Source organism: Sorex fumeus, unplaced genomic scaffold (genome assembly GCF_029834395.1).
Source record: "Sorex fumeus unplaced genomic scaffold, SorFum_2.1 ptg000034l, whole genome shotgun sequence".
Classification (NCBI taxonomy): Eukaryota; Metazoa; Chordata; class Mammalia; order Eulipotyphla; family Soricidae; genus Sorex; species Sorex fumeus.
The window spans coordinates 2,443,978-2,468,777 of NW_026606091.1; the positions used below are offsets into that span (position 1 = coordinate 2,443,978).

The window sequence follows — 24,800 nt, forward strand, 5'->3', positions numbered from 1 at the left end:
CATATATTGTTATCTTTAGTTCTCAAGGTCAGCTTACTTAATATAGTCGCTGCATTGGAAATTCTGGAGGTAATGCCTGGATATCTGTTTTTAAAAGCTTTTGGATAATTATGTTTCACCTTATGTTTTAATTCTACTATAGAAGATCTTTGTTGTATCTCATTCAAGATTCACTGGGACTAGACTGAAATTACACTACAGTGAAAATGTATCATTTAAACTAAAATAAAACTTTGCTTCCCAGAATTTCATCCATTGCATACTTCCAGATGATTGTGGGCACAGAGACATTTTTTGCAAAACTTGGAAAATGGATTGGAGCAGCAGCATCTAGCTTTTCATGCTCTGAAGTCTGGAGCACAGCACGAAACATTCAAATACCTTGTGGCTTATCTGCTGGCTCACATTCTTGGCATGGGCTGCATCCAGGACCAGAGTCTGAACGCCTTCTGGATCCTCCTTCTGGCATTCCAAAAATTGGACCATTAGAAGGCACAGGCATTTTATGCAGATACCTCTGATCATTGAAACTGGAGATATGGAGGTGGTGAGAAAATAAAATGGGTCGCATTCAGTTCTCATGGTTTTCTGCTCATAGATTCCATTTTGTCTTTGTATTTTTGTCCTCTTCCTCCTTTTGCACATGCAAAGAGAACAGCTTTCCCAATGCTGCTTAACAAGATCACATAATTGTGTCAAGTAAAATCCTTATAATAAATTCTTTAATATGTCTCTTTATAAATCCAGTTTCTCTAATAAAATCTGAAAATCATATAAACAGAATCATGTTTTAGTTGAATAATATTTTCTTGGGAAGTAAAATCAGAAAACCTAGGAGAACACTGAGTTCATTCATTACTATGGTAAATTGTATGTTATACCCACTTTTTTAGCAGATATATTTTATCTACTAAATTTCTTTCCCCTGGCTGGGTCATTGCTTCTTGTCCTACAGTAGTCTTTAGAGATTAAGAGTAACTCTTCCCCTCAGGATGTGATATTTGTCCCTTAGGTGCAGACTTTTCAGTGACCACTAAATAACATAGATTTATTTTCAAAGATTCATCTTAGCATCTTTCCCTCATGCATTTTGAGGTCTTTCTTCTAACTTATACAATACTCTAATTTGTGTTAAAACATAATAGTAACTTAAAACTTAGAGAAAATGATGTTGATCCTATTCAAAGGACTAATGGTATAATACCAACGATCTTAGAATTATCTCACATTCATTTTTAGCAGCCATCTTAAATAACGCTGGTTTTTAAAATGTCAGTGGAACTTTGACATTCCAACTAAAATAGAGACATTTATGTACATTTGGCCAGGGCACATAGGCTCTTAATCCTGGTTTAATTCCCAGAAGCATATAGCCCTGGAGGCTCCTACGTATCTCTGGTATGACTCCAAAAGCTTTTCTGAGGGTTGGCCCTGGTATTCCTCAAAACCAGGTGAGCCCAAGCTGTGCCACATCCTATAGTCCTAGAACTAATCCACTAGCTAAATTGACAGTGACTGGGAGAATGCCTCTTCCCCACTGCCCTTTGAGCACTCTATGGGAAACCTTTCATCAGAAAGGGAGAAATTTTGTCTTTGTTCTAGTGATTTCAGTGACTGTTCATCTTAGATAATAACTGCATGCCATATGCTGTCTCTAAAATTACTTATAATGTACTTCTACAATTAGAAATTACTATGGTATGAGAAGGTTTAGCCCATTTAGCATGAGCAAGGCAACTGTGATAAAATTCATTTATAACATTTAGTCATTATCTTGTGTCTGCAAATTAACTGCCTGGAACTACTTTTCATCATTTTTTTATGGAAAAGTTAAGCTCGATATCCCTCAACCCTTTAATATCAGTTATTGGTGGTCTTGGGACATGACTTTCTATTATATTTTGCTCTGGAAGAGCATTAGTCTATAAATTATAGAACAGTCAAGTATATAGTATTATGTTATATTACAAAAGAGTACAAAAAATCTATTTCTTCCAAAGGATTAAGACAGGGGCGACAGAACAACTGTCAGTCCCCCCAAAACCAAAATTTTTAAAAATGATTAAGAAAATCCAGTTCACTTAGTGAGAATTGCCTTAAACTGCTGAAATAAGACCAATCCAGTTTTTAATAATTCATGTAATCAAATCATATTGCTTATGTGATGATAACAATCACGATATTTTTACATACTATGATGGTATAGAAAAAAGAAAAATGTGAATTACCAAAAGAAAGTTCATCATAAATCTTCAGAAATAGATTTTTCATTGTTAATATTATATTTCTTATAACTATTTTAAAATTGTCTCTGAAATAATCCTAATAATCTCAGTAGATCTAGCACTAATAATTCATAATACATATATTTGAACTGGAATTTTACATATCCTAATGAGGATATATACTTTTTTAAAAATCAATGAAGATTATCTTACAAATAAATATTTGAAACCTGGGATGCATAAATCTTCAACAGATGTCATTTGAATAGTAATGGCATATCTCACATATACATGTATATATATATATATACACATATACCACGCAGTCTACATATTATACTATATCTCATATGTGCATATATACATATGTATATACATCTATCTCATATATACATATATACCACCCAATCTATATACTATATTATATATTAAATACTATAATGAGCTGGAGCAATAGCACAGCGGGTAGGGTGTTTGCCTTGCACGCAGCTGATCTGGGTTCAGTTCCTCCACCCTCTCGGACAGTCCAGCAAACTACTGAGAGTATCCCTCCCACATGGCAGAGACTGGCAAGCTACCTGTGATGTATTCGATAAGCCAAAAACAGTTAATAAGTCTCACAATGGAGATGTTACTGGGGCCTGCTCGAGCAAATCGAATAACAATGGGAGGATAGTGCTACAGGACAGTGCTACAAACTATAATACTTCTATAGAAATTGTCAATCATTTAATTTTATATTAATAGCTTTATAATTAAAATATACAATTTTTATAATTAACTATGCTTTTTATTCTGAAATTTGATTTCTTTAACACCCAAATAAATGTCTTGCATAATCCTGATTAATGAATTATATGAATAATAATTAGAGTTATGAATGAATCATATTCTGATTCTGCTCACATGAATGAATTATAGGTTATGGTTAGTTTGCTTTTGGCTCTGTAAAGTCCATATATCTTATTTCACCAAAGATTTTCTTTTGTACATTGCACATAGTCATAGTAATGAGCATATGAAAAAACATAGTTAAATCCCCAGTCAAACAAAGGAGGAAAAAATGGTGCATTGAGTTGTTGAAATATCAGTATGGAGAGCTTAATAATCCCAAGGACAGATGCATACAAGGAACACTAATTATTATGGATAGGAAAAGGATAATGTAGCCTACTTACTTAAACAATGGTTTAGTTTTTTTACAAAAGTAATTGCGTAAATTTTGTAGCAAATTATCTTCTGTTTATATTTTTACTAGAATATACTAATTTATTTAAAAATAGGTTTATTTAACTGTAACTTCTACTATGACTGCATTGGAACTATTCTTATGTCAAAGGAATGCAACAAAATGAAGGAAATAATTAACTTATACAATGACATATGAAACAAAATTTACCCCTTTATGTTGAAATACACTTAAGTCATCTACCTAAAAGCACTTGAGCTGAATGCCTTGAACTTCCAAAGAAACGCATTACACACTTGAAAGACTTAAAATCAGAAGCCTATCTGTTCCATCAATCTGACTTCTTCCTTCATTCAATACAAATCAAGGCAAGAGAATCACTGAGCCATTTTTTTCTGATGGATTCATAACATTTTTAACTTCCTGGCTTTTCCTCTTTCTTGGGGAGTCAAGTAAGCCAAAGATAGAACGCGACCTGCTTAAGAAGTCAGATTGGAATTTATGCCCCAGCAGGGTATTAGTAGAAAAATTTGTCAGCCTGTTCTTTGCCAGAGGAACACAGTAGAAAATGTTTTAGAAATAGCTTTAAATATGTCCTCTGGAACTTGTGGAGCATTGAGAGCAATTTTGATATATACCTTTCTCCTAAAGAATTTCAATGCAAGAGATAGGCTGATACAAGTGCAGTAGTACAATGAAGAATGTGGAGAGAGAGAGTATAAGTTCAAGGGGGTAAAGATAATGAGTTTTCCCTTTTAGCAAGTTATCCAGGCTCTATCAGCATTAAAACTATCTAAATAAGCATGAATACCGTGCAGATTATGCGACCCAATAGTACTAGTGCATTCAATAAGGAAAAGTTGATAAATAAAAGTAAATTAGCCCAAAACTACAACACTAATAAGAGAATAGAATGAGTAGTAGGGAAGGGAAAATATAGAGCACCTGAAAATAATAAATGGCACATAAATGAGCATTTTATTTCCTACCAAGAAGAGAGGAAATTGTATAATTGTCATAACATTAGCTTTATGTCTCTCCCTTTGATCATTTTTTTCCTTAACCCACAATATAACCTTTGAGAAGCTAGAAGACACATAGGAGCACTCAATGAAGGAGAACATAGGAACAGGCAACAATAACAAAGATCAAACCCACCTCTCTCCCCCCTTCTCTCTCACACCTGACCTTATCTAGGGAATGAAGGAGGAAGAAATGTAAACTGGGCATAAAATTAAAGTTTAATTAAGTTAGGTTAGAAGCTCTGGAACTAGCCTTAGAGAAACAATCAAGCAAACTTTGACTGTGCCACAAATGCAATCAATTAAGGTAGAAAAATAGCCTTATGACTGGCACTAGTGATCGAAAAATAAGAGAAAACAAGGAGGCATTTTGTTTTTCTCTTACCAAGTTCAGTCCAAATAATAACACTTAATTATAAGTTCAATAATTCTCAGGAAGTCTTCGTGTCAATGAAAATAATTGGTTTTCATCTATCAAAAGTATCTATAATATATATATGTAGGCATATATATATATATAGTCTTCATATAAGTACTTTGTACATGAACACACAATTTCTGGAAAAATTTTAATTGTGAAAAATCAGTGGTTTGGTCAAGCAATAGTTCTCTCATTTTCCTCATTTTCCAAACACACGTATCTTCTGTGTCATGAAACACAGAGATGAACTTTGTGGAAACTAGCATTTACACTTCACATTAGATATTATGACTCGCCACACTGTCTAACGTTCCTGAGAATACAAGAAATTATGTTGAACTGTTAAAGAATGGGTTTTGGGGGGCAATATAACATTGAAGAGCCTGTTATAGTAGGATTTTTAATTTCTAGATTAAAAATGTAACAAAATACGTAAGTTAGTGCTTTTTATATAATTCTAAGATTAAAGAATATAAGACATAAAGAATATAACATAAGAATAAAGAATACAAAATATAAAACTATAAAGAATATGAGAATAATATTTCATTTAAAAACTGCTAATTAAATATGCATTTTGAAACTATATAAAGGAAATGTAGCACTTTCATTAATCATCTTATAATAATTTTGGGAAAATAATATAGTTAAACAAACAGCTGCCACGACATACAAACAAAACAAACAAACACATTGAGAATGTATAAACAATACAACCTTTCTGAAAACCTTTTCCAAATACATGTATTAGTATAATGATCTAGAGAAACTGCTGTGATAAATGATGTCTATATGAAGGATATCATTTTTAACTCACTAGAAAATAAGCAAAATGGAGATAGGGGAAAGAAGTTGAAATATTTCAAGGTCAGGAGTGACTGTATTTTAAAGAGCATATTTTAAAATACAGACTTGAAGAAGGAATGCAAATTGCAAAAAGTTCGCCCTGCTTAGTTGACACCTCAGGCATGTTCAAAATAGGTGCAGCAATTGTAAATAGCGAAGATCACAATGCATGCATTTTCAAACTCTCAGGGCATTAACTGAGATAGTGAGAGAGAGATACAGTGAAGCTCAAAAGTTCCTACACTTTGACCAGAATACTATAATTTTGTGTTTTATATTTATGTTCCTTTCCACATTTGGTTTCACTTGTGGTGTTCTGCAACCTAACCACGTTTTAAAAACAGAAACAAAAGGTCACCATCTGTGAGTCTTGAAAAATAACAAATTAAAGGTACCAATAATAGGGACTGGAGATATAGCACAGCAGGTAGGGAGCTTGCCTTATACCTGGTCAACCAGGGTCCGACTGGAGAACATGCAGTTTTCCAAGCCTCCCAGGAGTGATCCCTGAGTGCAGAATCAGAAATAAGCCCTGAGAACAGGTGATATGGCCCCCAAACAAACAAACAAAATGAAATAAAGGTAACAATGATAGAAAAATAAAAGCACCAAAGGAGACGATAAAGAATATTAGATTACAGGGGCTGGAGCAATCGCACAGCGGGTAGGGCGTTTGCCTTGCACGCAGCCAACATGGCCGACCCAAGTTCGATTCCTCCAACCCTCTTGGAGAGCCCGGCAAGCTATCGAGAGTAACTCAACCGCACGGCAAAGCCTGGCAAGCTACCCGTGACGTATTTAATATGCCAAACACAGTAACAACAAAGTCTCACAATGGAGACGTTACTGGGCCCACTCAAGAAAATCGATGAACAAGAGGAGGACAATGACAGTAATTTCTGTAATTTCTGTAATATCCTCTTCACCAAAAGTTTCCCCTGTCTCAATCCTTGACAAACTTTTCTGAACTAGGTAAAGGTAAAGGTAAAAGGTAAAGGTAAAGGCCCTCCCGTTGATCGTCGATTTGCTCGAGCGGGCCCAGTAACGTCTCCATTGGAGACTTTGTTGTTACTGTGTCTGGCATATCGAATACTCTCGGTAGCTTGCCGGGCTCTCCGAGAGGGGCGGAGGAATCGAACTCAGGTCGGCCATGTTGGCCGCTTGTAAGGCGAACGCCCTACCCGCTGTGCTATCTGAACTAGAGTCAAACTATTTCCTACTAAGTTACATGCTTAAACATTTTTGACTGCCAGTAAATACAAAATGCAGGGGGAAAGGATCAGAAAGTCCAAAATATTCAATCTGGCATGAAGGTTCATGCCTAGGATGTGCTAAACTGAAGATTGATTTTAGCACCGCACAGAACTCGCCCAAGCATCACCAGGTACATCTCTTATGGCCCTTGAGCACCAGTGGGTGGGACTCTGGAAGTTCCCAGCACTAGCCAGGTGGCCAAATATACCTGGCACAGCTGGGTCCAAGTATTATTGCATTCTCAGACCCTTCACTTAAACAGTTGATTTGAGTGGCAGAGAAGAAGTGCTGAGACCCACCCCTCCTGCCTCTATGTGCTACTGAGAGGACCCCACCCCTCAAAAAGAGGAAGGATTAAAGGAATTTCCACTCTGTTCAAGGTAACAAAAACAGAGACCATATATACACAATATTAAATTGCCCAAAGGTATATCAGCTAATATAACAGCTGAAACATAGTTCTAGATTATGGGGCATTTCTCTTTGAAATCACAGCTTTATCTTTTTCTAGCTATGTATCCTGCTACTGCTTTTTTTTAAAATTACTGGCACTATCTCTACCCCAATTTCCTCTAATTTTTAATGAAGAACAATAGCAGTCCCTGCCTTATTATGTCACATAGAAGTCTGAATTTAACAATGAATGTAAAATGTTCAGCAATGTGCTTGTCACAGATAAACACTGAATAATAAATGTGATAGTGATTATATTGGAGAGGAAAGAATATGGAGGAGCAGGATGTGGTAGAGAAATGGAAGAATCAAGGAATGTTTCACAAAAGATAGAGTTTAAATTATGACTCAATCATTCAGCACAAGTTCACCAGTTAACTGATTTTTAGAAGTGAAACATTCTTTTTCTTATAAATTTCCTTTCTATTGGACCACACACACACACACACACACACACAAACACACACACACACGTGTGTGTATATACATATATAAATACAGATATATACACACATATACATATATATGCATATATGTATATACACACATATAAGTATATCTGTATGTATATAAAGTACCATTTATATGTTATTGTGTATGTATATATGTGTATGTGTATATATATATACACACATATAATCTACCCCCAATCAATAGTACTATAAAGTCCATACAGCATGAGGGAACTAACTTAGGTTCTTGCACATGGGTTAAGCATAATTTCTAATTTGGCATCCCATCTATTTCCCTAAATCCAGAGCTTCCTTTTTCTAACAAATTACTAGCAAATTATGTTTATCAACTCATTACACAAAGATAGTATGAACAACTAAAGGAAATCAAAAATTCCTCTCTGTGTTAATAAAGAATAATAAATATCTCCAAGCTGTTGACAGAATTATTTATATTGTCACAGTATACTCTTTGCAAATATAATCATGTTAATTTTGCTAAAAATATCCAGAACCACGTGGCCAGGGCTGGAACGATAGAACAGCGGTTAGAGAGTTTGCCTTGCATGTAGTCGACCTGGGTTTGATTCCCAGCATCACGTATGGTTCCCCAAGCACCACCAGGTGTAATTCCTGAGTGCAGAGTCAGGAGTAACCCCTCAGTATCTCCGGGTGTGGACCAAAAAGCAAATAAAATAAAATAAAAAGAACTACATGGCCAACACACAAAAGAATATCGAAACTGAGCAGCTTGCTGCAGAGATGCCTCCAGACTTTGCGCCAGACCGACTTCACCAGGGTACCTCAGAAAGGACCAAGTGCTGTCCCTCCACCTGCTCTTTAAAAGCCCCAGTGGCTGCCAAGTTCCAGAACCCAATGAGAAGTGCAGATATGTGGGTTCAGTGATGGCAATGTCCAGGCCTCATGCGATAGGTGAAAGGCTGCTCCTTTCCATTTCCTGACCTCCATGGGAACCTGTATATCATGCCCATGACCTGCCACTGGCTACTATTTAAGTTCATTAATGGCCATGATCAAGAGAGACACAAAAGAATCTCAGAACTAAGCAGCTTGCTGCAGAGGTTTCTCCAGACCTTAATTATCTAAATTTTTAGATTTATTGGCACGCTCAGCAGCAAGGGCAACTACACAACATCCTATGTTACTCATAGTGGGCATTACACATAAATTATCTAGCATCTGCCTGTTCAGCAGGTTTGAGTGGTGATGGGAAGTTCAAAATAATGGTGGTGGGAAGGTATGATGGTGAGACTAGTGTAGAAATATTGAATGTAATCCTTCATTGTGAACAACTTTATGAAAATAAAAAATAAAGAAGAACCCTCCCCCAATAAAAGAACTACATGGCCGATAGTATGTGATTAAGTACAAATTTCTTCAGATGGAAAGCCCTTCATACTGAGAAACCAGACTAACTTAAGAAAACATTGTTTTTCAAAATAATTCTGTTTCTGACCAAAAAACTACATCAAACTTTTTTCCAATTTCCAAGTATTCCACTTCCTATGGTAAGTTTTAATTCTGAGTTTTCCTTCAATTTCTATCTGGGAAATAGCCCTTTTATTCACCCTTTCATTATATTCTCTATGAAAATAAAAATCAGTCATTAGATCTCCCATCACTCATCATCAAGCCACCTTATACTTCATATTCTATCTTCTTAGCTTTTTACTTTCCAATAGCCAGTTAGTAATCTTCTATCTCTTTCTAGAAAACTTACTCTTTCTGATCTGATTCATGCCTTTGACTATTGTTTATATTCAGACACTAACATAGGTTTTTGTAATAGAATAAAACTATAGACAATGGCCAAAAATCTCACACATTTAGAATTACAATGTGCTTTATTATTTTCAACATGCAAAATATATTAATTTAATATAATGAACCAACTCAAGCCTTATTTATATGGTAGAATTCAAATATTAGATATATAATAATTTAGTAATCATTTAGCTGGCTGTGTGACTACTGAATTGTGTAAAAAAAATTTCTAACTTCCTTAAATGAAGGAAATATAATTACTTAAATTCCTCCTGTGTAGTATAGTCCAATATTGAATTTACTCACTCTTTAATAAATAACCACTGGCATATTCATTGAAATGCTGAGGGCATAGGGGGTTAAATTAAAATTCTTGCTCCCAAGGTAACTACAACCAAGTGAAAAAAATAAATAAATAAAAGAAGGGATTTTTTTAAATAACTTAAAGTAAATGCTATAAGACCAATATTTGTGTAAAATTGCAATTTAGTAGCTAAACTATTTTTCTAGGTTTAAAGTTTATATATGCATTAGGTAATATGTATGGTAGAATTTTATTTCCAACTTTGACTATTTTAATTCACTAATCATTATTTTGATTTTATTTTTTGTTGAAATAATATGATTTCCAATAGTATTTATGCTTTAGGTGCACAGCGTACAATATTACTTTAACACACCCATTACCATAGTGTCAGTACTTTCTCCACCATTCTTAACTGTCCATGTTCTTATCTGACTTCTTACCCCACTCTCCTTACTTCTTCTTGGTAACCTAAATTCTGTTGTATGAATTTCAACGGTTTGTTTTCATTGATCACTGACTATTTCTCTGCTTTTTTTCTTTACATACCATATATGAGTGATATCTCATATATATCTTCATACCTCAGCTAATTTTCATCATCATGAGCCTTCTAGTTCTATCTATATTGTAGCAAACATCAAGATTTCATATTTTATCATAGTTAAATAATACATATGGTCATGTATAAAAACCAGCTTAATCATTTAGCTATAAATGGTTATATGGGTTGTTTCTAGATCTAGGCTATTTGCAAACAGTGCTGTAATTAAAAGGGTTTGCATATATTTAAAAAAAATCATGACCTGGTGTTTTAAAGACAGATACGAAGCTGAACATCCACGAAAGGAGAAGATATGTAAAAGTTTAGAAGAGTGTTTTAGCTCAGGTAATAAAATATGTATCATATTCAATTACAGAAGACAGCTTATATGTTCATATGTTTTAATAGTCAATGATAGGTGTGTGTGTGTGTATATGTGTGTTTGTGCTCTAGAATGCAGAATATCTCCTGAAATGTAAGTTTTTATCATTTTAGAAAGGACATGTTATTCATCATTATTTTTCTCATGGTGAATTAAGATAAAGATATTCAAATTTTGAGAGTACCTTTATTTATTAATAGATAATTACTCTGCAGGAACCACCAAAGAGTAATTGCCAAAAACAACAATAAAAAGTATAATATGTATTATAGGAAAAGGTTCAAGACTATACTTAATAACATTTTTATAAATGAATTTATAAGATTTTTCATCTGTAAGTTTTGCTGGAAGATTGTATATCTAGATAAGTTTGGCAAGAAGTGAAACAAAAGATAATATCTAGAATATTACATTATACATTTTGTGAACCACAAGTTATTTTATTTCTACACAAAATCAAATAATATTGTCTAGAAAGAAATGACATGGGGCAGAGGTATACTGATGCAGAAGAATGAATTATTTAAATAAGTATATCTATATGTGTTAATATAAACATTATATAATACAATTAGAAAGGCAGAATAGCAATATGAAAGTCTGTCATCTCTATAATACAATCTAGCAATATTCCATATTTTTGTATACCAATATACTACCAGTGCTGATACTATTTCATTTAAAAATATGGAATTATCATAAAATCCATAGAAAAGAGGCTAGTGTTCACTATGCCAACATCGGTGGTAAAGACACATTAGAAAAGCATTGAAAGAATTTGGATATTGGAGTACTTTATAGGATTGAATGACTTTAGAAAAATTAAAAGTACCATTTCTTTTTACAGTCATACTTACCAGACAGCTTGAATCAAGAGCATTAAGAGAGAGCATTTCCCTAAATAGCCCCTGCTGTTTTAAAAGTTGATCTCTTACTGTTTCTTTACCCTTCTCCATTTTTCATTTGAGTTATTTTTTATTTGTTTGCTTTTGGGGCTCACACCAGCAATTCCCGGGGTTATTCATGGCTCTGCGCTCTGGAATTACTTCTAGCCAGGTTAGGAGGACCATGGGGGATACTCTGTACCCATCTCTCTAGCCCTTACACAGCTCCATTTCTTATCACTTAGTTTGTCTTTAAAATTAGTAAAAGGACTTACCATGTTGTCCTGAAAATCCTGTGTTCTTAATCCTTTATACGATTTTGTATAAACAAGCTATCTGTCCTTAAGAATTTTTTTCATCACTTACTTTGAAATAATTTTAAAACCTGTTATTTCATATAATACCTGGTAGAACTACTTTAATCTAAATCCCCTTCACTGCATAAAAACAGAAATACCTCCTATGCAATCTCTGCAATTTTACTCTTGCTAAACTGAATCTTATTCTTAGTATGACAGTCAGAGTTCACATTAAAATATAAATCAGATTTTGGTTTTTGCTTGCTCAAAATCCTCCAGTTGTATTCATATTATGTGGGTGTGGGAGGGATGAGCAGGATTTATTATAACCTACCGCACTCTATATACCAAGTCCTCTGAAAAATTCTCAACTATAAATACTTACTGTCACTTCCTCATTCTAAAACTGCCCTTCCTGCTTTAACTTGAACATTGCCAAAGACACTTCGCTCTGAACTCAGGGCCTTTATAATGACTGTTTCTTTGCATCTCTCCTCATATCTCCATACTGCTTAATAAAAGGCCATTACCCAAAATCACCACCTTGGTATTCTTCCTTGACTACCCCCTGCACTAAACCTATCTCCAGGTCCACTGCATACTCTTCCTTATTCCCTCCTAGTACTATACAAGTGTTTTAATTTTCTACCTGATTAATAATAATCATTTGGTATAAATTATATCTTATGTATCATTCCAGTGTTTGTCACAGCACTTTGCACACAGTCGATGCCTTATAAAAGGTTACTGAATGAATAAAGAATCCTCTGGATTGTTCCCACAAATTGTTTCTAGAGATGCATTTGAGTAATGCCTGTCTATTGTGTCCAGCTCATCTTTTGCCCCTAGCTCTTATGAAGCACTGTTTTTGCTTCTCTATATTCATCACAAGCTGATAAGCTCTTAGAATCCAAAACCATGCCAGCCCTATTTACCACATAAGATATAAAAATCTAGTGTATTATAAAGGCACAATAAATATTGTTGTCAAAAAAACAAAAATAAACAACAGAACTACGTTGAATTATATTTCCAAGAATTTTAGGTTTGATGTTGGGTTGTCCTTTCTCCTCCTGTAGGGAGCTTAAGTTAATTAAATTATACTCACCACAGTGCTCCTGAGGCAAATCCAATTCCATCTGGGCACTCCCAATCCTCTGTGTGTATCCTCATCCTCTCTTTTGTGTTTTCCTTCCCCTGTTAGTAACAAATATCTCCAAATCAGACATGGTAACTTATAAAGTCAAACCCTCTGATGACTCTGGATTTTGTGAATACATTGCTTTTCTCTTTCCTATATATAAAAGCCTATATCTCTTAGAGTGTTAATACAAAATGACTAGAAATATTACTAAGAAATAAATTTAATATGATTATTCAAATGGATGGGCTGGAGCGATAGCACAGCGGGTAGGGCGTTCGCCTTACAAGCGGCCAACATGGCCGACCCGAGTTCGATTCCTCCGCCCTTCTCGGAGAGCCCGGCAAGCTACTAAGAGTATTCGATATGCCAGACACAGTAACAACAAAGTCTCCAATGGAGACATTACTGGGCCCGCTCGAGCAAATCGACGATCAACGGGAGGGCCTTTACCTTTTTACCTTATTCAAATGGATTACCAGCAAAGGAAAGGAGAAAGAAATATGCCCTTAGATGGAATTCTGCCCTTGAACATATATCCTTGTAGAAATCTTGAGCGCTAGAGCCCCTAGATGATATTCTGTCCTTTGGTGGACTTCCTAGTAGAATGTCCTTTAAAGGAAGGGCTTTAGATTTATTCATTGTTTATGTTAATGTTCAACCACACCTATGTGTGATTGCTACTGCCCAACCCTTCATGATTTCGCAATAATTAATGCTTAGATATTTGAATAAATGGCCACTGACTACTAACTACTAGTTACAAGCCTGTGGGTCCTATTCTTTCATCTGTCATCTGGGAGGGTGGTCATTGGTTCCAAACTCACCAGGGAACCCAAGTCACCATGAAATAGTGACACTGACAACAACTGGACTACATCAAATTAGGAAGTTTTATATGGCAAAAGGTACTCAAGACAAAATAAAAAGACAACTTACCAAACTAGAGAATATATGTGCACAAAATACATCACAGCAGGGGCTAATATTCAAATACATAAAGTACTCACAAAACTCAGGCATGATATTAATTAAGCAACCCCACCAAAAAACAGATGGGGGGAGAAGATGAATAGACACGTCTACCAATAGGTTATAGGGATGATCAGTAAGCATAAGAAAAAGTGTTGGCAATCACTTATTACCAGGAAAATGCAAATAAATGTGCCAAAGAAACATCATCTCACACCAGTAAGAATAACGTATATAAAACAGATTGGAAACAACCAGTATTGTCGGTATGATAAAAAGGAATCCTCATTTACGATTGGTGAGAATGTTGCATGGTTCAGCTTCTTGTGAAAAATCACTTGTCTTGTAACACTTGTCATCCCACTGATCTTCAATTTGCTTGAGCGGGCGCCAGTAACATCTCCATTCATCCCTGTCATGTGCTAGTGTAGCCCAATGGCATCTGCTCTCTTCAGGAACACAAAGAGCCTCAAACTGTTTGTTCGGGGTTTGGACAAGAAGTCTGACCATCTCGAAGGTGGGAGGCCACGTGTCCTTTTGACATCCTGTAGAATACAGTCAGTAACAGCTCTAGGCCAGCAGTTGTCTCTGAATTGCATTAGGTGTCCGGCCAATCTGATTTTCGATGCCTTGGCTAACAAGACAGCTTCCCTGATTCTTGATCGTTGGCGGAGGTCAGAACTTGGATTCTTTCTCTCATATATATATATATATATATATATATATATACACATATATATGTGTATGCATATATATGGGCTAGAGCGATAGCACAGTGGGCAGGGCGTTTGCCTTGCAAGCAGCCAACATGGCCAACCCGAGTTCGATTCCTTCACCCCTCCTGGAGAGCGCGGCAAGCTACCGAGAGTATCTCTCCTGCCCGGAAAATCCTGGCAAGCTACCCGTTTTATACTAGATATGCCAAAAACAGTAACAATTGTTACAATGGAGATGTTACTGGGCCTGCTTGAGCAAATCGATGAACAATGGGAGGACAGTTACAGTGATGCAAATATATATATATATATATATATATATATATATATATCACTTAATCACGTAATCCTTAACTTCCCGTTAGTCGTCGATTTGCTCGAGCGGGCGCCAGTAACGTCTCCATTTGTCCCTGCCGCGTGCTAGTGTAGCCCAATGGCATCTGTTCGTTCCGGGAACATGAAGGGCCTCAAACCTATCGTTCATGATCTTGACAAAGAAGACTGACCATCTGGTAGGTGGGCAGCCATGCGGTCTTTTGACATCCCGTGGAATCCAGTCGGTAACAGCTCTAGTCCAGCGGTCGTCTTTAAATCTCATTACATGACCAGCCCATCTGATTTTCGACACCTTGGCAAATGAGACAGCGTCCCTGATTCTTGATCGTCCACGGATGTCAGAACTCCTGATTCTTTCTCTCATTTGAGTGAAACGTGATATTCCAAGCATAGCTCTTTCTATTTTTCTTTGGGAGACCTGAATCGCATTCTCATCTTGCTTGCGTAGGGCCCAGGTCTATTTTTCTATTTTTCTATTTTTCTTTGGGAGACCTGAATAGCGTTCTCATCTTGTTTGCGTAGGGCCCAGGGCCCAGGAAGAACAGTGGAATCAAAGAGATGTGCCCGGAGCCAGAGGTTCTTCGTTCTCTTAGCTATTTCTTCGACGTTCTTGAAGGCGTTCCAAGCCTCTCTCTTCCTCCTGCGCAGCTCGGGTGCCAGGTCATTTGTCATGTTGACCTCTCGACCTAGGTACACATAGCTGTTGCATTCGGAAATGGTCGTTCCGTTGAGAGCGAATGGGGCGTCAGGAACGAGGCTGTTTCTCATAAACATTGTCTTCGTAAGATTCAGCTGTAGTCCTACCTTTCCACACTCACGGTCAAAGTCGGCCAGTATTTGTGCCGCTTGGCTGATGTTTGGTGTTATTAAAACAATGTCACCAGCAAAGCGGAGGTGGTGTAGTTGCCGACCATCTATCTTCACTCCCATTCCTTCCCATTCCAGTCGTCGCATGATGTTCTCGAGGGTGGCACTGAAGAGTTTCAGTGAAATGGTATCAACCTGCCGCACCCCTCTCTTGACATCAACGATCACTTCTTTGTAGAATGGTGAGATCCTGGTAGTGAATCCGCAATACAGCTCATGGAGGATCCTGATGTATTGGGCTTGAATGCCCTGATTGGCTAGGGCTTCAATGACCGCTTCCGTCTCAACAGAATCAAAGGCCTTCTTTAAATATATGAACGTTAAATATATGAACGTTAAATATATGAAACCAGTAACTACAACTGGTCTCATATATATATATAAATGTATATATATATGTGTGTTTGTATGTAAATATACACACAGACACATATACATATCAAAAAAGACCAGACTTCTTTCATTTCATGGCATATACCTCCCCAAATACTATATATATATATATATATATATATATACGTTTGTTATATCACTTAGCACAATAGGCAATATATGGAAACAATCCAAATATTTAAGAGCAAATGAATGGATAAAGAAATCGTGGCATAAATGAACAATGGAATATTATGCAACCACAAGAAAGGATGAAGTCATACAACTTGGATGGGACTAGAGGGTATCATATTAAGTGAAATAAGCCAGATAAAGAGGAACAAGTATCATCACAAATCACAAAAAATCACAAATCATCCTGTTATTTGTCGATTGCCTTGAGCAGGCCCCAGTAACGTCTCCTTCATCCTAGCCCTGAGATTATATTCAAGGCTCTTTAGGAGAATGAGACCCATCATTGTTACTGGTATTTGGCATACTGGGTACGCCATGGGGAGTTTGCCAGACTCTGCCGTGTGGGCAGGCTACATTCAGTAGCCTGCCAGTTTTTCCAAAGTAGGAATGAGATAATAAGATGTCATAATAAGATGTCCGGGAGCTGGTTTTTATAGTCTCTGAGTCTTGGCCGCTGATGGGATTACACGGCGCCAGGGGGCCAGTTGGTGGGTGTGACCCCCGCCTACTGGAATTTGGAGGATCTGGGTGGAGGATGCTCGGCCCAAATCCGAGTAGGCTTGGAGATCTCGGCCCTGGAACCCGCGTGACTTTGCCCCTCTGCCAGTACCTTCATGTGTGTGGAGAGTGGTCTCAGCATGGTGGTGGCTGGTCCTGGAGGTCTTTGGCTGCCAGAGCCCTGGTCGGGGCGGGAAGGAAAGCTCAACCTGCTCCCCTCCAAGGGCCCCTGTGAGGACAGCCAGGCGCGGGGGCAGGAGATTGCACTGTTCTCTTCCGGGAGCTGGTTTTTATAGTATCATATTGTACAAATAAACACTGATGATTATATAACTAATTATATAACAGAGGACCAAGTGTCAGATTATATAATTCATCTGGTAGCGTGAAAACACAAGTTTATAGACAATATCAATTGCAAATCATTTGATTGTAATTGGCACTGTGTCACAGAATTTAAAATATCAGGTTAGAAGCACTTGAGGAGAGTGAATGAGAAGAGTGGTGAGGTGAACTAGAAGTAACAAAAAGGCATTGGTAGACGGTTTGTGGCTCTTTGGTGGTGGTAAGGTAAGATAACATTATACAACAAATTGATAACTGTCAACACCATTGTAAACAATAATCTGAATTATATTTATTTTAATACAAAGGCAGAATGTCTTTGTATGAGAAATTTGGTGACGATGCAATAATTTTGTACATCATGACTAAAATTGTTGACACTTTGTTACCATGGTACTAATCTATAACTAAAATACATATACAAATAAATATAATTGGAAAAAATAATAACTGATTAAAATATCTAGATATCATTCAGAACTAAGTAAATGAGAACAATTCATTCTTCTTTTACACATTTTGAAACTTCTTAACTGGTTTCTGCCTTAAAAAACATGTTGCCCTCTGTTATATAATCATCAGATTTTTTTTAATATAATCTGATTAAAATGTAAATATAGGTGTGGAAAAGAAGTGATTTGTCATTTTCATTTTAATTTTAGAGGACAGAATAAACTTACTATATATTTATTATCTATAGGGTGTGCTGGAGCGATAGCACAGAGGTTGGGCATTTGCCTTGCACGCAGCTGGCCCAGTAGAGCCGGGTTTGATTCTTCCGCCCCTCTCAGAGAGCCTGGCAAGCTACCAAGAGTATCCAATCCACACGGCAAAGACTGGCAAGCTACCCGTGACATATTCGATATGCCAAACACAGTAACAACAAGTCTCATGATGGAGACGTTACTGGGCCTGCTCAAAGCAAATCGATGAACAATAGGAGGACCGTGACTGTGATCTATAGGGTAATATGTCTCAGATAAGAAAGATGCTTATGGCTTATTTCCAGCATTCTGAGCATCATTTTCCCAATCAAGTCAGTAAGACAACAATAATATAATTACAATTATTTTCTTTCTCTTTGTATCACTGGGCACTAAAAAGAAGCAAGTTTTAAAATAAGACTGTTACAATACTCTTATATTCAAAGCAAAACTGAATTTAAACATGTTTTATAAAATTCACTTGTATAAATAGTAAAAAGAGAGAGAAGTAAATTATATTGTTATTTAAAATCAGTTGCTAAACCATCAGGAAAGCTGTTAAAGGTTAGACTGTTATTTTTTACAGAAGACATAGGGGATGATTTTAATCTCTAGAGAGAGCCAAGTCAAATGAATGTCAAAGTAAGAGAGGAAAAACTGAATTGTGAATACCTCTAACACTATATCATATTGAATTGATACGTGAGATAGTTTAATATATTTTTGTAGAATTTTTTGAAAAAAAAATCAAGTATGCTCTTTGTAAATCAGAGTTTCACATTTGTGTACACAGAATTGGGGATTGATTAATTTTTGTTCTCCTGTGTAAGTTTCTAGCAATACAAAGTGTGAAAAAATAGATTCTAGTATTAATCTATACCCTCTAGAAGGCAAATATTATTTTCTAAAATTCAGAAATAAAAATCTATGGCAGTCTGTCACATTATTTAGATTATAACTTAACAAGTGCATTAAAGAATAAAATTATCACAATGCAAAACAAAGTAAAGACATTACTGCATGGTTATAATACAATGAACAGGTGATGGATCCAGATCCAACATCTTCCACTGGCAGTTAGTATGTTTTATTTTCTATGTGGACACCAACAGGAAAAATTGCTTTCTAGTCTCAGACATTAATAAATCTCTAATCATTATTTATTATTAACCTTTAAACACATTCAAGAAAAGTGTTTTGGTTTTTATTTTAATATTTAAGAATGCAAATATTGAAAAATAAAGTCTCTCCTATTGCCACTGTGGATACCAGAAGTTAAACTCAGTATAAACATGTGCTCTACCACTTGAGTTACTTTCCCAGTCATTTATTGACTTTTGATATTTTTAATCCAGATATGATTGAAAACATATCTACATTTTATATATTTCATATATTTCTACGATACCTTTCCTATATTTCACATAGATGCATTATCGTACATTCCAAATAAGCAAAGCATTTGAAGATAGCATAAGGCAATAGAAATTCTCTGCTAAATCACAAAATACACGTTTCTGCATTGATTTATATAGCTGTTTTTATTTTCCATTACTGCTTTCCCAAAAGTCTTAGCACTTTACTAAACCACACAGCTAATGATTTAAGATGGTAAACCATTATGATATAATTTCAAAAAGGATTAGATTAAATCAAATTATATTTATGCTCCTGTGACGTGAATGTTGAAATGCATATGGGCAAACACCTTTTAGCTCAGGTGAGGTAGGATTGTTCACACATTAACGGATGTTCGAGGACTCTCAGGGTGTCTCTCGCACGCCAACCTCATTCAGTGCTCTCAAACAGCTTCCCCACCCAGGACAGCTGTTGCCATGGGCCGAACAAAGGAGGAACAAAGACCAAGCTGGTTGATGATCAGTTGCTGTTTATTCCATTTCGCATCTCTCCCAAACTCTCTACAAAAGTCTCACAACTCTCTCCCTGGTTTGCTACCAACTCTCTTCAACTCTCTCCCAACTCTCTCCAACCTTCTCTCTAACTCTCTCCACAATGCTCTCTCCAACTCTTGCTCGCCAACTCTGTCCACAGCTCTCTCTCACTCTGCCTCTCTACCCCCCTCAACTCTCCGCAGCCAGAACTTCAACCCCCTCTTCTCTAACCACGCCTCCCAAACCATACCTTCCCTTTCTGAGGCACTATCAATATGTTTATCAAAGTTTTCCTGACCACCTGCAGCCCACAAGGGTAAAACAGCACTTAAGGTGTGTTTCTCCTCTCCTTAGACCAGTAACTTAATTAACATCTTAATTCTACTTCCTAATATTTGCTATTCTATAGGAACACAGTAACAGACACATTTAGGTTTGTAGCTCAACTCTCCTGGGGATATCTCACCACAAACTCAGACTGATTAACCATTCCAAACCCTAGCAGAGTCTGAATCTAGTTATTACTTTTTGGATCATGACTTAATTTGTCCATGACCATGCTCTTGACTTATAGTTAAGTATTATGGCACCTTGGTCTGGCCCATTTAATTACCAGGGTAGATCACAGCTTGCCCTGGGTCCATCCAGTCCCTCATTGGGACCCTGCTTTGGGGGATCTAGGAAGGGCAACTGAGCTTAAATCGAGAGAACGTATGTCTAGGAGCTAATATTATCTGGAGTCAATTAACTCTCAAGTTACAAAAACATGTCTTTTTAACTGTCTTCCTATGTCCATACAAAAAACGTAATTGCTCTGAAGTAACTAACCATGCAAAGGACATTAAGGAGAAGAGAAAAACAATATTTACAAAAAAAACAATATCAACAGAGTCTGATCAGGAGGCAACAGAAATTGACAGGTTGGGGGAGCAATCAACAAATCCAAACTCCCTGCGGCCAAAGAGGAAGGGCAAACCAATGTTATCCTACGACATATGAAGGAAACATTTAATATTTTCAATATCTATTACTTAATTATTGATAGAATTCCCCTAATACTCTGTGTCTTGGCCGTTGATGGAACCAACCTGGCACTGGTGGCAGCTAGTGGGTGCGATGCTACCTACTGGAAGATGGGGGTCTGGGTGGAGAAGTCCCAGTCCCAATTCGAGCAGGCTTGGAGATCTCAACCCCGGGATCCGCATGCCTGGGTTCCTCTGCTGGTTCCTTCATGCATGAGGCTTGTCCGGACGTGTGGAGAGTGGTCCCAGCATGGCCGTGGCTGGCTCCGGAGGTCCTCAGGTGCTGGGGCTCTGCTCAGGAGGGGGAGGAGGATAACTCAACCCGCCCCCCCTCCAAGGGGCCCCCGGTGAGGACAGCCAGGTGCGGGGGCAGGAAACATCAATGGCCAAGATGCAGAGATTATAAAACCCAGCTCCTGGAAGAGAACAACGCAGAGTCTCCTGAGCAGAGCCCCAGCAGCTGAGGACCTCCAGAGCCAGCCACGGCCATGCTGGGACTACTCTCCACACGTCCAGACAAGCCTCATGCATGAAAGAACTGGCAGCGGAACCCAGACATGTGGGTCCCGGGGCTGAGATCTCCAAACCTGCTCAGATTGGGACTTGACCTTCTCCACCCAAACCCCCATCTTCCAGTAGATAGGCGTCACATCCACCAGCTGCCACCAGCACCACGTTGGTCCCATCAACGGCCAAGACGCAGAGACTACAAAACCCAGCTCCTGGAATCACGCAGCCACATTCGAGGCCTCGTGACATCTTTTTCCTTTGGAGAGCCTGGCAAGGCTACCAAAAGTATCCTGCCTGCATGGTAGAGTCTGGCAAACTTCCCGTGTCATACTCAATATGCCAAATACCAATAACAATGATGGGTCTTATTTTCCTAACCCTGAAAGAGCATTGAAATGGCTCTTTTTAAAATTGCAGGGCTAGGAAGAAGGAGACGTTACTGGTGACTGCTCGAGGCAATCGAGGAACAACAGGATGATTGTGATCCCCCAATACAATGTTTTTCAACACGAGTCTGCACACTGGTGCTTGTTTGCAGGTTAAAACAATGGTCTACCACTTAGGTTATAACCAGCAGTCCACCGACCCGTGTGTAGAACAAGTGCTAGATCACCTTTGTACAAAGGTTGAAGAAGGTTGAAGAGAGACAGTACAGAGGATAGAGTGTTTGCCTCTCATAGGGCCAACTTGAGTTCAATCTCCAACACCACATATACTCTTCTGAACTTGCCAGGAGTGTTTTCTGAGGACAAAGCCAAGAGTAAGCACTAAGCATAGGTGAGTGTGTGGTTGTGGCCCCCAAAATAAAACAAATCAAAAAGTATCTAGTCAATTTTTTAAAAATAAATTTAGGATAATGCAATGATACATTAATATAAAGATGATGTTAGTATTTGTCAGTGTGATCATAAAATATTATGCAAATAGAATAGAATATTTGATTTACAATTATTTGCTTAAGATTTGAAAACTTCATTTTAAAAATTATTGTAAGAGCTAAGGAGAGCAAGAACAATGCAACTTGCACATAACAAATCTACTTAACCCATAATTGCTATTTTGAAAATATTTTTCTCAGGTTATTTTACTGAGAGTCATTCCTAAAATACAGCTTCTACCTTAGTTCATCTCCCTCTCTGCATCATTGGTCTTTTACTCTCTCCGAATATCTCTGTTTCTTTCTCTCTTTCCAGTTTTCTTCTCTCTCTTTCTCCTTTCCCCCTCTCATTTATTACTAAAATCTCTAAAAATAATTAAAATTTTCAAGAGTTCTAAACCATCATTAATTCAGACCTCCAAAACTGTCCTAAATTGAATTCATTGTACTGAGATCCAAGTTCAATTGTAAAGCCAAAGCTCTAAACCAGCTGCTGGTTGATCTTAATAGATTTCAAGGCCATGGCTATGATTTCTTTTTTTTACTTTTAGATGTATTTTTACAGGGCTGGAGCGATAGCACAGCAGGTAGGGCGTTTGCCTTGCATGCAGCCGACGTGGCCAACCCAAGTTTGATTGCTCTGCCTCTCTTGGAGAGTCCAGCAAGCTACCGAGAGTATCTCACCCACTCGGCAAAGCATAGCAAGCTACCCATGACGAATTTGATATGCCAAGCACAGTAACAATCTCACAATGTTACTGGGCCCACTTGAGCAAATCGATGAACAACAGGAGGACAATGACAGTATTTTTTATTGTTCATAAAAGTCAGATTTCATAAATCTGCTAGTTTCAAAAATCTGTAGCTTTTTGAATAGTGTCCCTTGTATTTCAATTTAAGCCAAATGGGACCAAACTTATTACTTTTATTGTGAAAGGTCATTTTTCATCAAGATTGTATTAGAAAATAAATCATTTAAAGCTATCCTTTCGATGGTTCCTTGCATGAATGTCTTAAGAGGAACATGTAATCAGAACCTCTCAAGGAAAGCTGATTTGTTAGTCCAAAGTGGTCTGAAGCTGCCACCTTCTGGAACTGAAGTGATATTTCTCTAAATTCTGTATTCGGCTGTTAAAGCATAATTAAAATAACCTTTCTTCAATATCAAAGAGAGGTCTGCTAAGCACAACAAAGGCAAAATGTCAGCATAGTATTTTTGTGTGTGTGAAATAGCAAAACACTATTTATGGAAATAGGTTAAAGTGCTAGAACTAGGATAAGTTAGACAATCGTTATTATTTGAAACCAGGGCATTATATGTGAATTAGAAAGCTGACTGTTGATGTGGAATGAAGCTTGTGGTTATAGTTTTTCCAGTATATTTGCAATCATTAGAATAAATGAATGTTTTTTATGATATAAGTATTCTGATTTAAAATCTAGTTAAATTGATTCCTTGTGAAGAAGCAGTGTTTTTTGTATTCTAAATTTTATTTTATTTTTATAAAGTTTGTTCACAACAACTTATTACAGTTAATATTCAAACACCAATCACACCACCATTACACCTTTCTGCCATCATATTTCAAATGTCTCCACCCCAAATCCCAAACTGTGCCCCCCAAAGCCAAATAAAACAATTAATTTTGTATTACTTATTATGAATAATCTTCTAAAAATGGTCCAATAAAGTTTTCTAGAGGAAAGTATGTGAAGATTGTTCTATTTCATCCTGGAGCCATTAAGCCCTTGAATAAGAAATTGCAAACATGTTTGTTAAACCCAATCAAATGCTGTCTGCCACTCTTGGTACATCAGTGATGTAGGGTATGAGAGGTCACACAGCCGTGAATTATAGACGTGCTCCAGGAAGCACAGTGGGTAGGGCGTTTCGCTTGCATGCGACGGATCCAGCTGACCTGGGTTCGATTTCTCCGCCCGTCTCGGAGAGCCTAGCAAGCTACCAAGAGTATCAAGCCTGCACAGCAAAGCCTGGTAAGCTACCCGTGACATATTCTATATGCCAAGCACAATCTAATCTCACAATGGAGACGATACTGGGCCCGCTCAAGCAAACCCACGAACAACGGGAGGACAGGACAGGACAGGACGACTATATCGCATATTCACTCATGGGTGAGGCCTATGTTTCTCCCTTCTGGAGCATTATTTCTGAGTCTCTGGATCATGGCCATCTATAAGATTATATGGCACCAGGGACAATTTGTGGGTGTGACTGCCAAGCTACTGGTAAAATTGGGAGATGCAGGGAGCAGACCCTTTCCTGCTCTCC

The 24,800-nt window shown here is 37.3% G+C and overlaps 1 pseudogene; it reads right to left on the reverse strand.

The window, feature by feature from the left end:
- Nucleotides 1-330: 330 nt before the first annotated feature.
- Nucleotides 331-24,800, reverse strand: part of LOC130026552 (casein kinase II subunit alpha-like) — a 64,423-nt pseudogene continuing 39,953 nt past the window's right edge.